Genomic DNA, 20,873 nt, shown 5'->3' on the forward strand with positions numbered 1-20,873 from the left:
TCTCTCTCTCTCTCTCCACATACACACATCTGAAACATTAGAGAGTAAGTACAGACTGTAAGATATTTCATTCCTAAAGACTTTTGTATGTCTTTCTTCTAGCATGAAAGGTACTCTCTCACCTAACCACATATCGTTATCACATTTAAGTCTGTCTTTCAGTTGTCCCTATCATACCAAAAATATTCTTTATTGTTGTTCTTGTTGTTATTGTTTTCAATCAGGAACCAGTCAAGGATCATACACTGCTTTTAATTTATCAATTGTCTTTCATTTTCTTTAACTTAGAATAGTTCTTCTGCCTATTTTGCCTTTCGAGTTTTGAAGAGTTGTTTTAACTGTTGTTTTGAAAAGTAGTTTCAGGACGTCATTCGATTTTGATTTGCCTGGTAGTTCCCTCATGATTAGATACAGGTTATATATTTTTGGCAAAAAAAAAAAAAAAAAAAAAAGTACAGCCTCAGCATTCTTATCTGAAAAATGGGGATTATGAGAGTACAAATACTTCAAAGAGTTTTTGTGGAGAACAAAGGAAGTGATATAAGTAAAGCAATTGGCAAATAGCAGACTCTCCTCAAATGTTGGGTTTTCTCTTTCTCACTTTATGATCTTTTCTATCCTAGCAACCCAGCCTTGGGATACTTGAATTCAGAGAGCTTTCCCAAAGTTGGTGTCAAGATTTTCCTCTGGCACATAGATGTCTTTGTTGATGGATCCCTGGTAAGCCTGTTTAGAGATTTTGCCATCCTTGGAGACCCTGAGAAGGAATGTCAAGCCAAAGGGCACAAATCCAGACATAATAAAACTTAATTACCTCAATGCTTGGGGTAGAGCTGAATAATTAAAACTATAGTACAGTAAATAGAACTAAGAGCTATATAGAAAACTCTTGCCTCAATCGTTGTTTAAAAAAAAATGCTTCTGAATGTGCTTGTCTTCTTTAAGTGCAATATTGCAAACATAATTAATGTTTCCTTAAAGGCTGAGAGTTTTCCAGAGTCATCATTAGCAATAATAGTTTTCACCAAATAGAACTATAGATGGAGGTGGAGTAGGAAATTGGGCTGGACATATACTGACCCAGAATCATGCTCTGAAACTTGCTTTACAAAATTTCTCTTGTTGGTTATTGTTTTAGCGTTGCTTCTTTTTCATCAAGCAAGAAGTGCAAGGGGAAAAAATCCAATTACTTGAGAGTTCCAGTTGGTTGGGCTCCCATGTAGCTTACCCTCATAGTTATTGGTCTTTTGGGCTACAGTCAAGCAAATTTCCAGAGAAGCTCTCTGATCAACTGCCTGCAGCATGGCGGGTTATCTCTCATGGCATGTAATCAGTAACTGCTAATCAACCATACTTTGAACAAAGGGTATTTAACAATTTAAAAAAGTACTCTGTCAACATGAGAGTTTACAATACAGTCAAGCCAATAAAACATCAAGCAAACACAGTTATAACTAAATTATATAATGGTTAGGTCTATGACTGTTTCCTGGGTTCATGATTCTTAGGCTTGTGTAAGTCATAGGCTCCTTATGGGAAGGGCTATGTCTTCTTTTCTTTGATTTCCTCTGAAAGGCCTGGTATGATGCAAGATATGTTATCAAGGCCTGATAGTGACTTTTAAAGGCCCTAAGCATTGAAAATAGTAGGATGTCTTCTCAACCAATATATAATATATAATTCAACATAGAAACGACAGGCTTCTCTAGGGAAACAGAAATGACAGGATATAGATAGATAGATATAGAAACAGAAATAAATATGAAATATTATGAGATTTGTTGTAGGAATTGGCTTACACAAATGTGGGGATTGGCAAGTCTGAATTCCATAAGGCAGGCCACAAGTTGAGAACTTCAAAGAAGGTTTCAATGAATTCCCCAGGAGAAGCTGGCTGGCTGAAGTAGAGATAGAAATTCTTCTTTTTGACTGCTGAAATTTTCAGTTCTATCTTTAAAGCCCTCAACTGATTGGATGAGAATTTTCTCTTTGCTGAAGGCAATCTATCTCCTTTGTTAATTGTAGATGTAATCAGTCATAGGTGCCATCAACCAATTAATGATTTAAATCCACAAAATATCCTCACAGTAACTATCAGGCCAGTGCTTGCTTGACCAAACAACTGGACACCATTGCCTAGCCAAGTTGACATGAATTTAACGAAAGTAGCTGTAAGGAAGTCCAACAAAGCTCTTGTTTGTCTCATGAAATTTATTTGGATGCTTTTAAAATATATATATTTATCTACTATCAATTCTAGACTACTCGATTTTTTTTCTTTCTTGGTGTCCTGTTTTGTCATTTGTTTGTTGTTGTTGTTGTTGTTTTTGATGCTCTTAGAATATGTATAGTTTGCCTGTTGTGTAATCCAGCATTGCATATAATAAAATCACATTGGAAAAATAAACACAACAAATGGGATTCCATCTTCTCAGTGACCTGGGCAGAATCTCACCTGGCTCTACCTCTGGTCATATCTCTTAATGCTTCATTAAGATATCGGTTTACTACAGAGTAGCCGTGCCAGATCATTTGCCCTAGAAAATAAAATTTTTTTAGATGATATGGCTTCCATCACTAGGATATTTTATAAACAACACACTCTCTTAATATTCTTGCACAAGTAAGTGAAATTCCTAGAAATTGAAAAGTTTCCACACTCTACATCATATCATTGTTGGATAAATGTATTTAGAGATGTAGATTTCTAAGAACGAGAAAAAGAACTAAGAATCTGTTTTCTTCTATTTAGTTCTCTCTAAAGAGAACCTTTTTAATTCTGTTTTCATATTCAAAGTATCCACGTGTGTTATTGTTCCCCTCAAGCTGATATAAGTTGTTTACCAGCAAATTTCAAAGTTAGAGTGAACTTTTTACAGCACTCTCATTGCAACTCGTGATTTTCAAAAGCCTGTGTCACTATGTGTTCTGTTTTTGAAAGCAAACATTTCCTATCCAAATTCATATGCATCATTTAAACTGGGTTTCTCATCATGCTTGTTTGCAAATACATTGAGTTTAAAGACAAATATGATTTTGAAAGACTCTGTGTTACCCTAACAAAGGGACTATTGTCCATCTTCCCTGACAACTTCTCTCTAACTAAAGAGGGCCTGAAGCTCGGCAGAATGCCAGGCTCCTTAAAATACCCCCACCTACACCCGCTGCTCAGCAGTGCACAAACAGTAGAGAAGACAAATTGTAGTTTACTGGGTCTCCTTCCGAGAAGAAAATTTAATAACATCCCTAAAGGAGTAAGGAAGCAAAATTACCTGACAGTACATACAATAAGTCTTTCAAAAGACCAGTGACTAGGAGATTTGGTTAGAACAAGGGCTCCGTTTCCTACTTCCCCTGAGCTGTAAATGTGCAGTCAGTCTCATTTTTTGTTTTGTGTTTAACAATGGCTTCTTACTTATTTTATCCATACTATATTAATAAATGATCTTTTATTTTCCATTTACCATAATCTGTCTCTGCACAAAACCAAAAGCTGGGAGATCATTTCATGACTAGAAATGGAAGTATGAACTTCTTCACTCTCTAAATTCCATCTTAAGATGGACATTTTGCACAAACAACCAAAGATGTGCTGGTACACACTGACCCATGTCTATGCTATGATCATGATATTCCACATTAGAGCTTATAAAGGGAAAAATCTCTCTGTTTCTCTAAGCTTAATCTAGGTATTTGCGTCACTGAAGCTAATGTCTGCAGAGCTTCATGTGTGCACACACATCTATACACCTTTTAAAAAGAATGCAATAATGTAGCCTAATACCACACTGTTTCTAGTTTCTTTCCATTTCATTCTAACTATTTATTCAGTTACAGATAAGTCATAACATAGTCTGTTAGGCCAAAAGTAACAGCAATCATAATATCCAATTTTCATGCTTTAAATGTTTCAAAACAGATCCACTCATATTCTACCACTTAACCATCACAGCAAGCCTGTGGATCAAACCACTGGTAAATGTTAAGGGGTGATCCAAGGTCCAGTTCTCATACGTTACGCCAGGGATCAGCAAACATTTTCTGTAAAGGGCCATATAGTAAATATTTTAGACTTTGCAGACCACAAAGTCTGTCACAAGTAATCAACTCTGCCATCATAGTGTGAAAGTGGCCATAAACAATACGTTAAATGAATGGACATGACTGTTCCAATAAAACTTTATTCACAAAAACAGGTCATGGGCAATTTGGCCAGTGACCTGTAATTTGCCAACTCCTGCTCTAAACCATTATGCTGTAATATCCTGAGAAGATCAAAGTCACAAGACAGATACAGGTTAAAAAATAATAATAATATCGGAAAAGAGGGAGCGATTACTAGTTTGAGATGTCAAGAAAGGCTTTAAGGAAGAGGAACCACTTTAGCTGGGCCTGAAAGATGGATGAGATTCAGATACGGGCAACAGAAAATTGGACATTTCATGCAAAGAAAACAGTGTGCAAAATTGTGGAGACAGGATGTGGAATGGGGCATGGAGAGGAAGAGGAGGTAGTTCAGTTGGTAGTTCAGATATGTGAATAATGAGGTAGGAAAGGTGGAATTTTCAGCAGATAAAAATATCTTGAACTACAAGACAAAACTTTTTTTCCATTGGAGCCATTGGAATTGGAAAATTGGAAACCATTATGTTTGTGAGCAGAGGGATGGCAGGGGAGAGGAGATAATTATTCACTCTTTCATATGATAATCAGAGAAAGTTGTGCCAGAGGAGCAGAGAATTAAACTGGGTCCTAATGGGTGAGGGTGCATGTCTGATTGTTGCAGTAAACTGACCTAACATGGAAGGACCCCAGGAAAGTTGGATTCAAAAGGCTCCACCCACTAGCCTGAGGAAGTGATAAAACAGCTTGGCATCTGCCCACATTGTGAGTAGAAAAGACTCAACTGAAAGAATCAGAATCCTAGGACTGTGTAGTACATTCAAATTATATGCTCAGGATCTGTTAATCAGGAATTCGGGCAGAGCCTGACTGGATGTTTTTTTCTGTTCTGTATGGGGTGGGAATCATTCACGCATGTGTATTCACCTGGTGGCTGGGCTGGGTGAGGCTAAAAGGTTCAAGAAGTCTTCACTCACATGTCTGGCTTTGGTGCTCCTCTACTTGGCCTCTCCCTTTTCATGTAGGTAGCATGAACTTTTTCACAACAGAGTAGTGTCTGGTCAGACCTCTTGTGGTGACTGACCTCCAAGAGTGAGCATTCCAAGTGGTGAAAGTGAAAATTGGAACTCTCTTAAGGTCCAGTCTTGAAAGTTTTGCAGTGTCGCTTCTACCACATTCTATGGGTCAAAGTCAGTCACAGAGCATCCCAGAATCACGGAGAGGGGAAAGAGGCTCCTTCCCTGATGGAAGAGTGGCAAAATCGCATTTCAGAAGAGCATGTGGGAGGGGAGATACTGCCTTGGGCTTCTTTGGAAATACAATCTGCCATAGAATTTTAAATAAAAATTGGTCCAAGAACAATGAAACCTCTAGAGATTTGGCAGAAGCAAACCTAAAACCACTTCCACAACCCAGACCATATGGGAATCATATTGAAAATAAATCCTTCTAAGAATGGACTCATGAAAACATGTGGTACAAACCACATGGGAAAACAAGATGTAGAAACAACAGAGAGTAGAATTAACACACTGTGACCTGGAATATGAAAGAAAGTGAAAGAGACTTAGAAATAAACACTTTTAAATGCCCAGACTAAAGGTAGAAACAGAAGTCATAAGGCAAGAACTGGAGAGTATTAAAAAAATAGGTATATTTGAGAAATATGAAATTGAAATTTTAGTCGTGAAAAATATATTCATCGAAATAAAAATCCCATCACAAGTAAAAAGAGAATTCATGAAATGGAAGACAAACTGAGGAAATTAATTCAGTGCAAGTATAGCACAACAAGATAAAGGTATTGAATATATGAAATATGAAAAGAATGCTAAGAAACTGGATGGTTAAAATAAGAAAGGCTAACATACATCTGATAGGTATTCCAGAAGGAAGGAATGGAGAGAATGAAGACCCAATATCCAAAGAGATAATGACTGAGAATTGGAGAAAGAAGTAAGTCATTAGATTTATGAAGCACACCAAATCTCAAGCAGGATAATAAAAAACAAATTTACAACAAGATGCATCTCAGTGAAAATGCAGATCATCTAAAGCAAAAAGTAAATCTACAGAGCTCCTGGAGAGGGAGACATTAACAATTGGACTCACTGGCTTCTTCTCAGCGATAATAGGTAGATAATAGAAATAATATCTCTAAAGTACTGAGGGAAAATAACTGTAAACCTAGAAATCTTTACTAAATAGTAGAGATAGTGCTAAACTACCACTCTTAATGAGAGCAAAATTAACTCATTTCATACAAGAATAAAACCAATTTTTGTTACTCAATTTTATTGAAAACATTTTATATACATAAGATGCATCCATTTTAGGAGTGCTATAAATTAGGTTTATATTTTATAGAATTATTTGATGGAATTGTGCTACATGTATTTGACTACCTTCATGCAGCATAATATTTTATATATTCATCCATGTTGGTGCATGTATCAATAGCTCATTCCTTTTTATTACTGTGTAATACTTCTATGTACAGAAACTAACGCTTCGGTATTAATTCCAGACGAAAGGAATTTAAGTCAGAAATTACTCATCTTAGTCTGGCAGAGTTGCAGTAACAAAGCACTACATACTGTTGGCTTAAACAACAGAAATTTATTGCCTCATGGTTCTGGGGGCTGGAAGTCTGAAATTAAGGTGTCAGCAGGGCTATGGTCCCCCTTAAAGGGGGAGAATCAGTTCCATGTGTCACCTCTGGCTTCTAAGGGGCAATCCATGGCATCCCTTGGTTTTGGGCAGGATAACTTAACCTCTGCCTCCACCACATGACACACACATGCACTCCCTCTCTCTCTCTCTTTTCTTTCTTTTTCATGTCCAAATTTCCTCTCCTTATAAGGACATCAGTCATAGTGGACTAGGGCCCATCCTAATTCAGTTTGACCTCATCTCAAGTAACAACATCTCAAATATCCTATTTACAAATGAGTTCACATACAGAAGACCAGGAGGTTAGGACTCAAATGTGTCTTGGGGCACTCAATGCAATCCATAGCAGTACTATTAGGGCTAAAGAGGAGGTGTACATAATGGTAATAGGAAAATTATACCAAAAGAGTAAAGTATGAATATACATGCTTCTAACAATATAACCACAAAGCATTTAAAGTAAAAATGGACAAAATTCCAAGGGGAAATTTAAATATCCACCATCAAACATATTTTTAAATACTTCTCTCAGAAACAGAGGAATCAAGCAGTCAAAATTGAACAAGGAGCCCTTATGAAGCTCATGACTGCAAAGAAGAGGCTAAACCTGCTTATAATTGTGCCTAAGAGTCTCCCCGAGTGCCACTTTGTTGTTCAGACGTGGCCCTCTCTCTCTAGCTAAGCCAACTTAGCAGGTGAACTCACTGCCCTCTCCCCTACGTGGGAGCTGACTCCCAGGGGTGTAAATCTCCTTAGCAATGCAGGATATGACTCCCGGGGATGAACCTGGACCTGACATCATGGGATTGAGGACATCTTTTTGACCAAAAGGTGGATGTGAAATGAAACAAAATAAAGTGTCAGTAGCTGAGAGATTCCAAATGGAATTGAGAGATCACTCTGGTGGGCATTCTTATGCCCTATATGGATAACCCTTTTTAGATTTTAATGTATTGGAATAGCTAGAAGTAAATATCTATAACTATCAAACTGCAACCTAGTAGCCTTGACTCTTGAAGACGATTTTATAGCAATGTAGCTTACAAGGGGTGACAGTGTGACTGTGGCTCACTTTATCTAGTGTATGGATGGATGAGTAGAAAAATGGGGAGAAAAACTTAATGAAAAATAGGGTGGGGGGGATGATTTGGATGTTCTTTTTTACTTTTATTTTTTATTCTTATTTTCACTTTTTCTGGTACAAGGAAAATGTTCAAAAAATAGATTGCAGTGATGAATGCACAATTACATGATGGTACTTGAACAACTGATGTGCACTTTGGATGATTGTAGAGTATGTGAATATATCGCAATAAAATTGAATTTTAAAAAAAGTGAAGATGTATTTTTAGTTAGAGTGTGGCAGACTGAACCAGGGTAGGTCTTAATCCAGATTATTAGGTTATTCTCTCTTAATAGGGAGAAGGCCATAAGGAGAAGTAGGAAGTCAATGGGAATCTGGAAGAGAAAGAAGAGGACATCGCCAAATGATGGGAAAGCCAAGTGTTTGGGTTTGCTAAAGCTGCCAGATTGCAATATACCAGAAATGGGTTGGATTTTTCAATAGGGATTTATTAGTTTAAAATTTACAGTTCTAAGGCCATGAAAATGTCCAAATTAAGGCATCAGGAGGAAGATATCTTCTCTGAAGAAAGGCTGCTAGCATCCAGGGTTCCTCTGTCATATGGGTAGGCACATGATGTCATCTGCTGCTCCTTCTCTCCTGGGTTCTGGTTTCAGTGGCTCTCTCCAAATGTCTCTGGGCATTTCTCTCTCTCTCTCTAAAGTCTCTCCAAATGTCTCTGCCTTTTATCCTCTCATAAAGGACCCCAGTAATGGAATAAGATCCACCTTGAATGGTCTGGGTCACATCTCAATTGCAGCAACCTAATCAAAAAGTCCCATCCACAATAGGTCTGTCCCGACAGGAATGGATTGAAAGAACATCCCATTTTATGGGGTACATAACAGTTCAAAACCAGCACATCAAAGAACCCCAAAGATTGCCAGCAGCCAGTACCAGAACACTACAATTCTTGGGAAGAAAGAAAATTTTGTCGATATTTAGATTTTGGACATCTTCTAGCCTCAAAACCATGAGCCAATAAATTCCTGCTGTTTTAGACAACCCACCATGTGGTACTTATGATAACAGCTCTGGAAAACTAAGACAGGCCTCTAGCATGCTCATATGGCAAAGCACAATCATGCTAGTAACACTAGAACAATATTAGCTTAAGGGGATTCATGTAAAGAGGTTAACACCATTAGCTGTTTTGTAGGACACAGGTGACCATGTTTCTGTGGAAGCTTTAAAAACAGAAATGGACTGTGCCATGAAATAAAGACCACCACCAACAACAAAAATAACATTAACTGAGCACTTAGAACATATAAGACTATATGCTAAACACAAACACTGTGCATTCACTATCTCTTTTACTTCTTGCATCAACTTTTGACATTTTGGAAGAGGAAACTGAGGCTCAAAGAGGCAGCTAGTGAGTTGCAACCTCAGGACTTGAACTCGTGTCTAACTCTACAGTCTATACTTATCACTAATGGACCATCTTGTGTCAACCCAAAACCAGAGTTCACAAATTCCCACCATTAACTGTCTTCATTTCTGACAGCATAGCACATTCCTGACCCAAATCCCCACTAAACCACAGGCCAGCTCATTCTTATTCAAACTGTGGAGCAAAGACTCAGCTGGATTATTTCTCATGCAAAACATTCCATCTGCAGAGAAGCAAGACAGGCTTAATTTTTATACAATGGTCTGCCTGAGGCTGGCCATGTGATGGAAGTGAGAGGCAGTGGGGTGCCATGGCTGTAGCTGACAATAAAATGCTGGAGTTCAGAGCTGGGAAATGACATGCAGACAGAGCACATGAAAGTAGTAAGGAGTGACCTAAAATCAGACAGCTCAGCTTCTACCCAGCAACCTGCTGCCAGAGGTAGGACACTAAGCTGCAATGGTCCTTACTTAATGACTATCTGAATGCCAGAAATCACAATAACCAATGCATTGTGCTGCATTTATCTGATCCTCGTTTCTTGTGACCTCAATTGTTGCCTCATGCCTAGATCTTGAAAATATAGATATTTTAAAGCTAGACACACTCGAGTTCCCATATGGATTTTAGAAAAACTGTAAAAACTAGAAGCTGAAGGAATGCCACATTTGTATGTTACCTAAACTTAGGTTTATGAAATTGGCCCTTTCCATAACCTGCACTATGTCTTACACAAAAGAATAGAAAAGAATAACTCATTGGTATTCTGCAGAGAGCTTGTAGTTTTCTGCAGAAAGATTATGAGGAGACACGACATTATAGGAACCCAAACAAAGAAACTTGGAAGACGAACTTTACCTTAGCTTTTGCCAAACATTGTGTATATTGGCCGCCCTAGTACAAGGCCTGGCAAGGACTTGGTGCTAAATAAATGCTTGGTGACAATAATGAAAAATTACGACACCACAGAGGCCTTGGAGCAAAAGTATCTATTGAATTAAGTGAAATGAGCGCTGCACTGTGTTTACAGAAGCAAAATAAAGGGACAGAGGAGCAGTTGTTCTGTGAACTTAGTCAGCATGGATCATCAACAGCCTAGGTTCAAATCCCCATTCTTCTATGTGACTCTATTTAACTTCTCTGTGCTTCAGTCTCCTCCTTTGTGAAGTGGGGACTGTCTGATTATCTGCTGTCAGTATTACATTAAAATATATATGTGGGGCACGTGGCACAGTGCTGAGGATGCAGTCAGAACTCAGCAAATGTTGGCTCTTGCCTTTATTATTATTATTTCTTTAAACTTCCTAAAGTGTTTTACTTTTGTAAATAAAATGTAACCAAACAACCTCCAAAAGACATTTTTTTTAACAAGGGGATGCTAACCACTTAAAAGCCAAAACTCCACAACAAAGTCTAGCTTCTTTCCTCAGGTAATGTGACGGTAGTGTGGCTCTGTGTTTCATAAACACTTCACTCTCCTCACAAAAGATACTTGTCCTTGATAAAAACAGAAAACTGATCTCCTAATTAACAGACATTTCCAGAAATATGGCCCTGGTATGCACCATTTTTAATCAAAATAGGTGATGAGTATGTAAGAAATTCTCTCCTAAGCAGTAAGCTGAAAACGCTTTTGGCTTCAGCATTAGAAAGACTAGAGAGTAGGTTTCATAAGGGAAGGATTTATCTGCTCTACACAATTAGTGTAGCTTGGGTGCTTGGCGCCGTGACTGGGATGATGATGAGCATTCAAATAAGATAATATGTATAAGCCACACCAAGTTGCCTTCTATGACTTCCTCCTCCAAGGCCTGTGGTGTAGTGGAAAGAACCTCAATCAAATGAACCTGGATTCAAATTCCCAGACGACCCCTTTCTAGACCCGTGATTAGCTTAGAAAGCTAAGCCACAGTTTTCCATCTACAGATGGGACAAAAACACCTACTTTTATTGTAAGAATTGGAAAAAACAAATGTAAAAATTTCCTGGATGCCATAGCACTCGATAAATGATACTTGTTCTTTGTTAACTTTCCTAAGGTTTTTTCATCCATGGATTCATCTAAACTATAGTTGATTATATTTAAATCAGCCAATGCTTCCTCTCCTGACATTTTTCTGTCATGTGTGAATGATAAAAAGTGTAAGGCAATGAGCTTAAGTTCTAGAAACCCATGGATCTGGGTCCAGAGCCATCTTCGACACACAGGGAGATGGTTTGCTTCAAAGGAGCCAAAGACAGAAAAAAAAAAACCTGACCTATCATTTACTAGTTCACTGACCTTGGACAAACAAGTATATAACGTCTCTAAGCTTTGTTTTCTTCATCTTTAAAATGGAGATAATAATAGTGCATAAACCTTTGGATTGTTATGAGGATTAAATAAGGTCTGAGTTAGGTCTTTGTTTTATCTTCACCTCTCACAGAGCACCAAGTGCAGTGAACCCCTAGAAGGTAATCAACAATGGGGGGGATGGATAAATGATGGACTGAATAAATGAATTAGAAGGCAGGAAGAAGGAAGGAAGGAAGGAAGGAAGGAAGGGGAAGGAGGGTGGGAGGGAGGAAAAAAATGGATGCCACGGATATTTCAGGACATAAGTACTTCACTTTGAACTTTTGCTTTTAAAGCATAGGGCAGTGAAATCTTAAGGGCAAGTCCTGAAAGAAGCCATTTGTAAAAGTATAGCACTTTCTATAATCCTGCCATCTCATCATTCCCAGACCTTACTAAGTATCTAGAATACCTTGGAAAAGCACCAAATACCAAATCATGAAAAATAGGCAAAAAAATTCCCAAGGCAAAAGGATTGTTTTATATCTTCCCAAGCATCTGTTCCTTCACACTGAAATATTTCATGCAAAACGTATTTCATGTAATTCAAATAATTAACAGAAACAAATATTAAACAAGTAGCAGAGAATAGCAAATAACAAATCTCTTGATTTCATTGTCATTGTTCCAAGCCCTCAATAAGATAAACATTTTTATACCCAAATTGCCAGCAAAATTAAGAATGCATTACCAATTTTATTAGAAAGATTTAGAAGGAAATAATAGTTCAGTTTTTATTTTTTTTTAATCATGGGAAAACAAAACAAGTAGTTGGTACTGTATATTATTTAATAAAGAAAAGCAAAAAAAAAAAGGCTATTGAAATCAATTAAACCTTTTTTTTTTTTTTTTGGTATGAAGGAAACATCCAAAATGTATTGAAAATGGTCTATTTTGAGCAGTCATAGTTTTCAATTTTTCTTAAATGTATCAGACAGATTTCACAGCTCATAATTAATTCCCAGTGCCCACATCACCATTAATTTTTAATCAAAGCAGAGCTGCTGTGAGTGCTACTGCTATTTCACAAAGGTTAGTAGGGGGTTCTTTTTAGGCTGAGAAGCCCTTATTTGTTCTGCATAGCAGAGACTGATTTTTAAAAGTATGGCCAGATGCACACTGCAATCCAGCTAATTACCTACAGGTGATGGGGCCCATGCTCTGTGTTTAGACTAAAAAAAAGTCTAGTTTCGCAGATAATTACACATTGATACAGGCTGGGGATTTGCGGTTTTACATTCTTAGCAGTTTCAGAGTTTGGAGGTATATATTGCTGAAAAGTATTTCCTCCATATGTATAAACGGAATTCTCCACAATCAACTTACCATCCTTATGCTCATAAATGTATGTTTACAGGAACTCTCCAGATAACACAGTAACATTGCGTCAGGGAGCAAATGTGATACAAGTTCACAGAACTTTTCTGACATAAAAATCACTAGATAAGGAAAGATTTCAATGTGGGTTTAGGAAAGCCCCAGGCAAACTATTCTCCAGTTCAACATCAAACAACCCCAGAGAGAACTGGAGGAATAATACTGAATTTCAATGCAGGTAAGTATTCTAAGTAAAAACAAGTACCATAAACTTAAAATGCTCTGCAGAGAAATTCATTTTTCTTAGATTTAATACATTTGCCTAAAAGACATAATTTGGCCATTTAGATCTAAACTATAGAAAGTTCAAGTTAATTTTATTTTGGAAAAACATCGTGTTTATAAAAATCTAATAAAATGTTTAATAAGAAAAGATTAAATCTGGCTAACTCAACCCAATATAAATAAAAGCCAAGCTCTTTTAAAATGTTTTATGAGGAACACACACACACACACACACACACACACACACACACACACACACCCCTTAAAGATACATATTTTAAAATATTTGTAAAATGTATATAATGATATAAATCTATACATATCTCATATATTGTGAAGATGTATATTCTTTATATATCTTAAAGATATATATTTATAGTTTAAAATATTTATAAAACATTTTAAAAAGCTTAAAATATTTTTAAACAGTTTAGCATTTATTTATAACATACACAGAGGTTTTCTAACATAGAAGTATTAGTAGTATTAACGGCAATTTTGATTTTTTACTTACTATTCTCTGTATTTTCCAAATTCTTTAGATGGATATATTTTGTTTTTATAATAAGAAAAATTTAAAAAATATTTTTAGCCTTATAGATTTTTAAATTACATGCATTTGCCAAATTTAAAAGAAAAGAAATGAAACTGGTTCCCAATAAACTACAAAAGTAAGTCTCCTCACTAGATCACGCCCTACTACCAAACCCCCATAATGTAGCAGAAAATATACAATAAATAACTTATAAGTACTTATACAATGGGCATATCTTTCCAAGAACTCTTGAGCTGCTTTAGTCCAGTGAAAACAACTAGGATGAGATTTAATGTGGATTCTTAATTTAGAGATGTTTGGTCCTAAATTAAGTTATAACTACTGCAACTACAACTGGTGTTGCAAAGCCATGTAATTTCAAGGTTTAATAAATAAAATTTCCAATTCCAACCTATCCCTCTCAATCCTCCCTCAAACCCCTCTCCTCTTTCCCACCATTCCAGATCGCTGGGTCACCCTAAGCCATTAGATAGAAGGGCACCAACATTTGAATTAGCTCAAAATATCACCTACACTATTCCGGCAGGATTCCTGAATTTCCTGCTGCTCAAGAAGCTTCTTTTAGCTGAGGGATGAACACCAGAAAGTGAAGAACCAGAATTTTTCAAGAGTTGGGACTAAAAGAAGATGAATGACTAAAATGAGGGAACAAAGTTAGCAAATGCCAAGAAGTTAGAAAGCAGGACATAGGTCCAGATGGAGGGAGTAGCACCTAAGTGTGGGGAAAAGTGGGGCATATTTAGAAAGACAGTTTAGACTCTGAACGTGAGTCCAGCAATAGCAAGTCATTGAAGACTTCTGAGCAGGGATAACATGGATCAAAGGGCTACTTCGGGCAGAGGACAGATTGGAGCAGAAGACTGAAGGAAGGTAAGAAGGACCAGCTAGGAGTGGATGCCTGTAGCTCAGGCAAGATGTGATGACAGCATGAACAAATGAAGGTGGGGGGAATGGAGAGAAGAGAAGCTGTGGGGCATGGGTCAAGAGTAAAGGAGGATTCAGATATGACTTCAGGAAGTAAAAGGATTGAGGTTTTAGTGAGAAGAAAGAGACCTGGGCATGTTTTAGGCTATGGGGAAGGAGCTGGTAGAGAGGAAGAGATTGAATGTGATAGATAGTTTTTGGAGGGAAATGGAGGAAGAAGGGGTTCAAAGCAATAGAAAAATATTACATTTACTGAATATATTCTATGTGTCAGACTGTGGCTAGATGTTGTAAATAAATATCACTTCCCTGAAAGCAAAATCCGTATCTTGAAAATCTCGGCATTTCCAATACTTCACATTTAGTTGGTATTCAATAAATGTTTGTTGAACAAGTGACAGGGGAAGTAGGAATGACTAGCCTTGGTGAGACAGAAGGAAATCTCTTTCTGAAAGGTAGGTGTGAATGAAAGTAGTGAGGAAGGAATGGGGGTGTTCGCATAGCAAATCCTGTGATGGCTCAGTGAAAGGAGAGTTGAGGCTGTTTGCTTAAGCGAAGGATGGTGATGTGGAGAATGGGGCTGATATAGTCAAGGCTTAAGGAATGAAAAATGATTTTTAACAACTATTGGAAACAGGGAAATAAGGAGACATGCAGACATGAATAAAGATTTCCAAGCATCAGTGGAAGTCCAGGTAAAGTTAGTATGACATTATGTAGGTCTCCATTTTCTGACTTCCACCAGTAACAACTCCATAGACAAGGACAGAGAGTAGAGAAAGCTAAATAGAAATGATAAAGTTCTTCTGACCCTGTATTATAGTGCATAGCTTTATCATGTTTTGTCACATTATTTTGAATTGTCATTTGGGTCTCTCCCAATAGACTGACATCTTTTCAAAGATAGGACCTGTGTCTTCTGCATCACTGAATCTCAGGGATAACATACTGGAAATATCAGTTAATGTTGGTGGAGCTGTTGAACCAGGGGCCGTACACCCACAAGCAGGAACAATGGAAATTCAGTGCCAAGCAACAGATTCTGGAGCAGCAGACAGCCGACGAACCTGAAGTGCTTACTCTGTACAGTGTATAAAATGAGGACAGGGTGAGGCAAGTGGATAGTAAGGACACGGAGGGAGTTGTTTCAATTGGAGTGACTTGGCTGCAAGGAATAAAAGGCCCAACTAAAGATGTCTTTAAAAATAAGGACATTTAATAAACCACATAAGATATCCAGAGGAAGGACAGTTCCAAGGTTGGCACAGTGGATCTACAGAATTCGTTCATCTTTTCTGCTCAGATTTCCGCACATCATTGGCATTCATGCTTTTTGGTGGCAAAATGGTTACAGCAGTTGTAGGCAGCACATTCAGATGTATTATATTCTGGCAAAAAAGAAGAGGGGCATTTCGATTTTGTACCATAAGGAAAACCTTTCCTAAAAGCCCAATAGCAAACCTAAGATGCCATTGGCCACATCAGGGTCATATGCCCAGGCCTTAGCTGTAATGTGGGCTGAAAAAACTCTGGCATTTTCAGTGTGTATGTTGGGGACATCTGCTCTTTCAGCAAAGAAGCAGTAGTGGTGGGGGTAGGGGCATAGCTGAAGAGTAGCCAACAAATAACATTGCCAAGAGGAGTTGAAGGAATATTGATCACATAGAGAATCTTGTGGCCTGGGAAAGTCTCAGAATAACTGCCTTGCCTACTGTCCCACCCATATTCCACTAATTTCACCAGGTGTGTGGACCTTATGATTCAATTCTCTATAGCTGATTGGACCAGTGGACGCCTAACCAAGGGCAGTCAGTAACCTATAGGATGCAGCTAAAAACGATAACCAAACCAACAAGATTCTTTTTCAGCCATTTATATAAAGAATACTTATAGCAAGGTTTTTTTCCAAAATATAGCAGTGTGCTTTGTTTCCCTACATTTCCTTGCTTTTGTCCTTTCCTTTATTCAATACAAAACATTTGCAGTGCCTCAAGGAGAATTGGTATTGTTAAAGCAGGAATGCAAATGGGGATAGAGGCATAACTTTTCAATTTATATGCATCCTTTTATTAACCTCCACCCCCTTTTCTTAAGAAAAGCCCAGTGAATGACTCTTTGTTCCTTGCTATTAACTATAACATGGGATATTTGCCTACCAGCTGTATGCCAAATAACTATTCAAAGGCCAGTATTCCTGAATATCAACAACAGCAGCAATAGCAAAAACTTGTGGTATGGTTTACTAAATGCCAGTCAGTGCTATTTCACTTAAGGCACACAGTAATCCTATAAAGATTGTATAATTATTTTCCCCATTTTATAGAAACAGTTTATAAATGGTCTGGGGGAAAGATGGTGTTGGTTGCCTACCCAGCATCCATCCTTTCTGGCCCCTTGCTACCATGACTCCAATGAGATCCATCAGAGTCCAGCCCATGTGCTTTAGGAAAAGCTGAAGTGACACTTAGCTCCTGATATGTCTAAAGATAATCTCATCCTCTGAGACAGTAACTGGGCCCAGGTCTATGACAATTAGCACATGGCATTTCCTCATACACAGAGATTGCTTCAAGAATGGGAATGTGATCCAGTCCAGGCCATTGAAACACAAGGGGAATTTTGATGAGGACTTCTGGGAATAGAGTATCCTTACTCTTAAGAAACAGCCCTCTCTTTCTCTAAACCTCGTGATTTGCAGACACAAAGCCTGAAACTCCAAGAGGTTTGGTGGTAATGTTAATTGGAATATTTGGGGCAACAAATAATGCATTACCCAACTAAAAGAAGCTTACACAGTTAGGAAAATTTGTTGGGAAGGTAATGTGCATGCAACAGTCACCAAGCAGGGAAACAGCCTGAGGACAAAGCAAGCAGACAGAGAAAGGCACATGGACTTCTCAAATATGGAGAAAAAGAGACAGAGCCACTGGATTAAGCAATCCTGAAGACTATCCTACCTTTGAATTTCCAGTTATATCAATAAATGTTTGTTCCGGTTTGCTAATGCTGCCATTATGCAAAATACTAGAAATGGATAGGCTTTTATAAAGGGGGTTTATTTGGCAACAAATTTACAGTTCTAAGGCCATGGAAGTGTTCAGCTAAGGCATCAACAAGACAATACCTTCACTGAAGAACCACTGATGGCATCTGGAACACCTCTGTCAGCTGGGAAGGCATGTGCCTGTCTTCTGCTGGTCCTTTGCTCCCAGGTTGTGTTTCTAAAATGGCTTTTTCCAAAATATCTCCGGGCTTCTGTATTCACCTCTCTCTCTCAGCTCTTGTGCATCCTTGCTTCTTTCTCCCAGGGATTTTCTATCTAAGCATCTGGGGGTCCTCTCTTAGCTTCTCCAGGACAAACTCTGGGTTTTATCTCTTAGCTTAGCATCTCCAAACAGCCTTCTGTCTGCATCTCCAAGTGTCTCCACATGTCAGCATCTGTGTCAGCTCTTGAGCTCTCTTAGATACTCCAGTGAACTAATCAAGCCCCACCTTGAATGGGTGGGGTCCACACCTCCATGGAAATAATTTAATCAGAGTTCTCACCCACACTTGAGTGGGCCACATCTCCACAGAAACTTTCAATGAAAAGGTTCCACCCTTATCAAAAGTAATAAATCTGCTCCACAGCCCCAAAGATTGCATTAAAGAAAATGGCTTTTGTGGGGGACATAATAAATTCAAACCAACACAATGTTCTTATGGTTTAAGCCTACATGAGTCAGGTTTCTGTTACTTGTAGCCTGAAGCATCATATCTGGTACAATTCATGGAGGCAAGACTGAAACCTATGTCTGTCTGAACCACATCTGGCTCCTAACTCCATAGGCTGGATTTCAATCACTGTGCAACATTATGTCCCCAGAACCTACCTAAACAATGAAGTAGTAGACTATTTGCTTGACTAAACCTTCCTCCAAGATGTTTAATTCCCAGTTCCTCATCCAATTTCCCCACTTCTGGTTACAGCAGGGAATGGAAACCAGTCAGTACTGTACTCAAGTCAGGCTTTGGTTTGGGGATAACTAAGATAGAATTGTCAAGTCATGATAAAAATCATGAAGAAAAATAAACAGAGGCAGTTTGTGGAAAGGAAGAAGACAGAAAACCATTTATTCATATCACTGGGAAAAATTTGAGAAAATCTTGATGTCAGTAGATTATGATGAGAAAGAAAAAGTGATGTGATCATATTTTATTCAACCTATTCATCCAATACATATCAAATGCTTTTTCTGTGCCAAGCACTTTACTGAACTCTGGGAATGCAATAGTAAGCAAAACTGGTAGTTCTTGATTTGGGGGAGCTTGCAATCTTTTCTGAAAGACAGACATTGATAAAATAATCACACAACTAAATATAAACATAACTGTAGTATATGACACGAAGGAGAGGTATATGATGTACAGTTTAAAAGAGAAGTTATTGCAAGATGACAGTAAGACAGTGGGCTCAAAGTAGCAGAAGATAAATATTATTTTAATTTTATTGCAAGAGGAAGAGTATCTGAACTGTTTAACTTGCCTACTAGTGAACTATATCAGACATGTGTTAATATAAAAAAAAAAGAAGAAGAAATTAGTCAGAGAATCTGATAGACTCACATCATGTTTGTCTAGCCCATTAATATAAGCACCAAGAAGCTTCTGCCTCTATCTAGTTAGAAAACACTACATTGAATGGGGAATTTAAAAACTTCTAGGTTGATAACATGACTTTCATCCTCACCTGATGGGCAAATTGTCAGTACCAGTGTGTCTCACACTGGGGACAAAACTGAGATTTTTACTTTGTTCTGTTTTTAATGTATTATAACATTTCAGATGAACAAAAAACTATAAAAATAATAGAGTAAAGGCTTATGTACTGATTATTCACTTAAGAAATAAAATATTTCCAACATAAAGTTACCCATATGCCTCTTCTTCTAATCACATATCCTTTCTTAATATCCAGAGGTAACAAATTTTCTAAATTTGGCAATTATCACCACCATGAGTTTCTATATACTTTCATTTTATATTTTTTTATACTTCTTATAAATACAATCATATTGCATATGTTCTTCTGCAACTCACTTTTTCTGTTCAATATGTATGATTCAATGTTATATAAATATGAATATATATGATTATATATGTATGATTTCCTTTGTGACTATATAGAGATCCTGTTCATTTTCATTGCTACATAATTTTCCATTATATTCATTCATTCTCCTGCTCATGAAAATTTAGCATGTTTCAATTTGAATCCTTCTATCCACAAACATGGTATATTTCTCCTTTTAAAATAACTGAATCTTCACTTCTTCAACCTTGCTAAAAAAGCATTCTATTGATTTTTGCATGATGTCACAGAATGAGCATTGGATTGGTATGTCAAAAGTACTGTCTAGTACTGAAACTCTGTACGCTTAATGTGTTCCATATGTGTGGATATTTGGTCTGAGTATTATGGGAATGGATCTAGGGAGTACACTTCTATAAACATTTTCTCTATAACATCCTTAAAATATTTTTGTTAAATTATACTAGCATGCAAGGAATACTCAGGAATAAGGAAATGTAAGAAGTCTTTTGTTATTATGTGGATATAAAAACATGCCAGAAAAGGCTATCATTATTTGAATTCATGACATGCCTTTCTTCTAAAAGTACTTTAAAACTATATAATTGAATCTATCCTGAAAGCACTTCTGAGAAACAGAGGTGCTTTTAGCCCAATTTATAAGTGACACTGAAGTTTGTTAGTTCACCCTAGGTCACACAGACAAGGTTTGATTCTTGCTCTAAAATGCACATACTCAACTAAGCTGTCTCATATAGCTTTCATCTTTCATAGACTAGTTTAAACCCACATTCTATGTTCTGGCACTAGAAGAGCTATCTCAGCAACTGAATCAACCAAGGCTCCAAAACCCTTTGGACAGTTTTTTCAGTTATGGCCCACATAGCTGGCAGTAACAGAAAACCAGTGGTGTTAACAATGGTGTTAAATTTATTATCTTGCAAAGGAAGCAGCACAATAGGTAGTTAGTTGATTCTGTGGCTTATCATTGTCAACAAAGACCCAGGTTCTTTCCATCTCTGCTGTGCCTTCCTCAGTATCAGCGTTCTCCTCAGTGTGGTACCAAAATGG

This window comes from Choloepus didactylus, chromosome 2, assembly GCF_015220235.1.
Source record: "Choloepus didactylus isolate mChoDid1 chromosome 2, mChoDid1.pri, whole genome shotgun sequence".
NCBI classification, from domain to species: domain Eukaryota; kingdom Metazoa; phylum Chordata; class Mammalia; order Pilosa; family Megalonychidae; genus Choloepus; species Choloepus didactylus.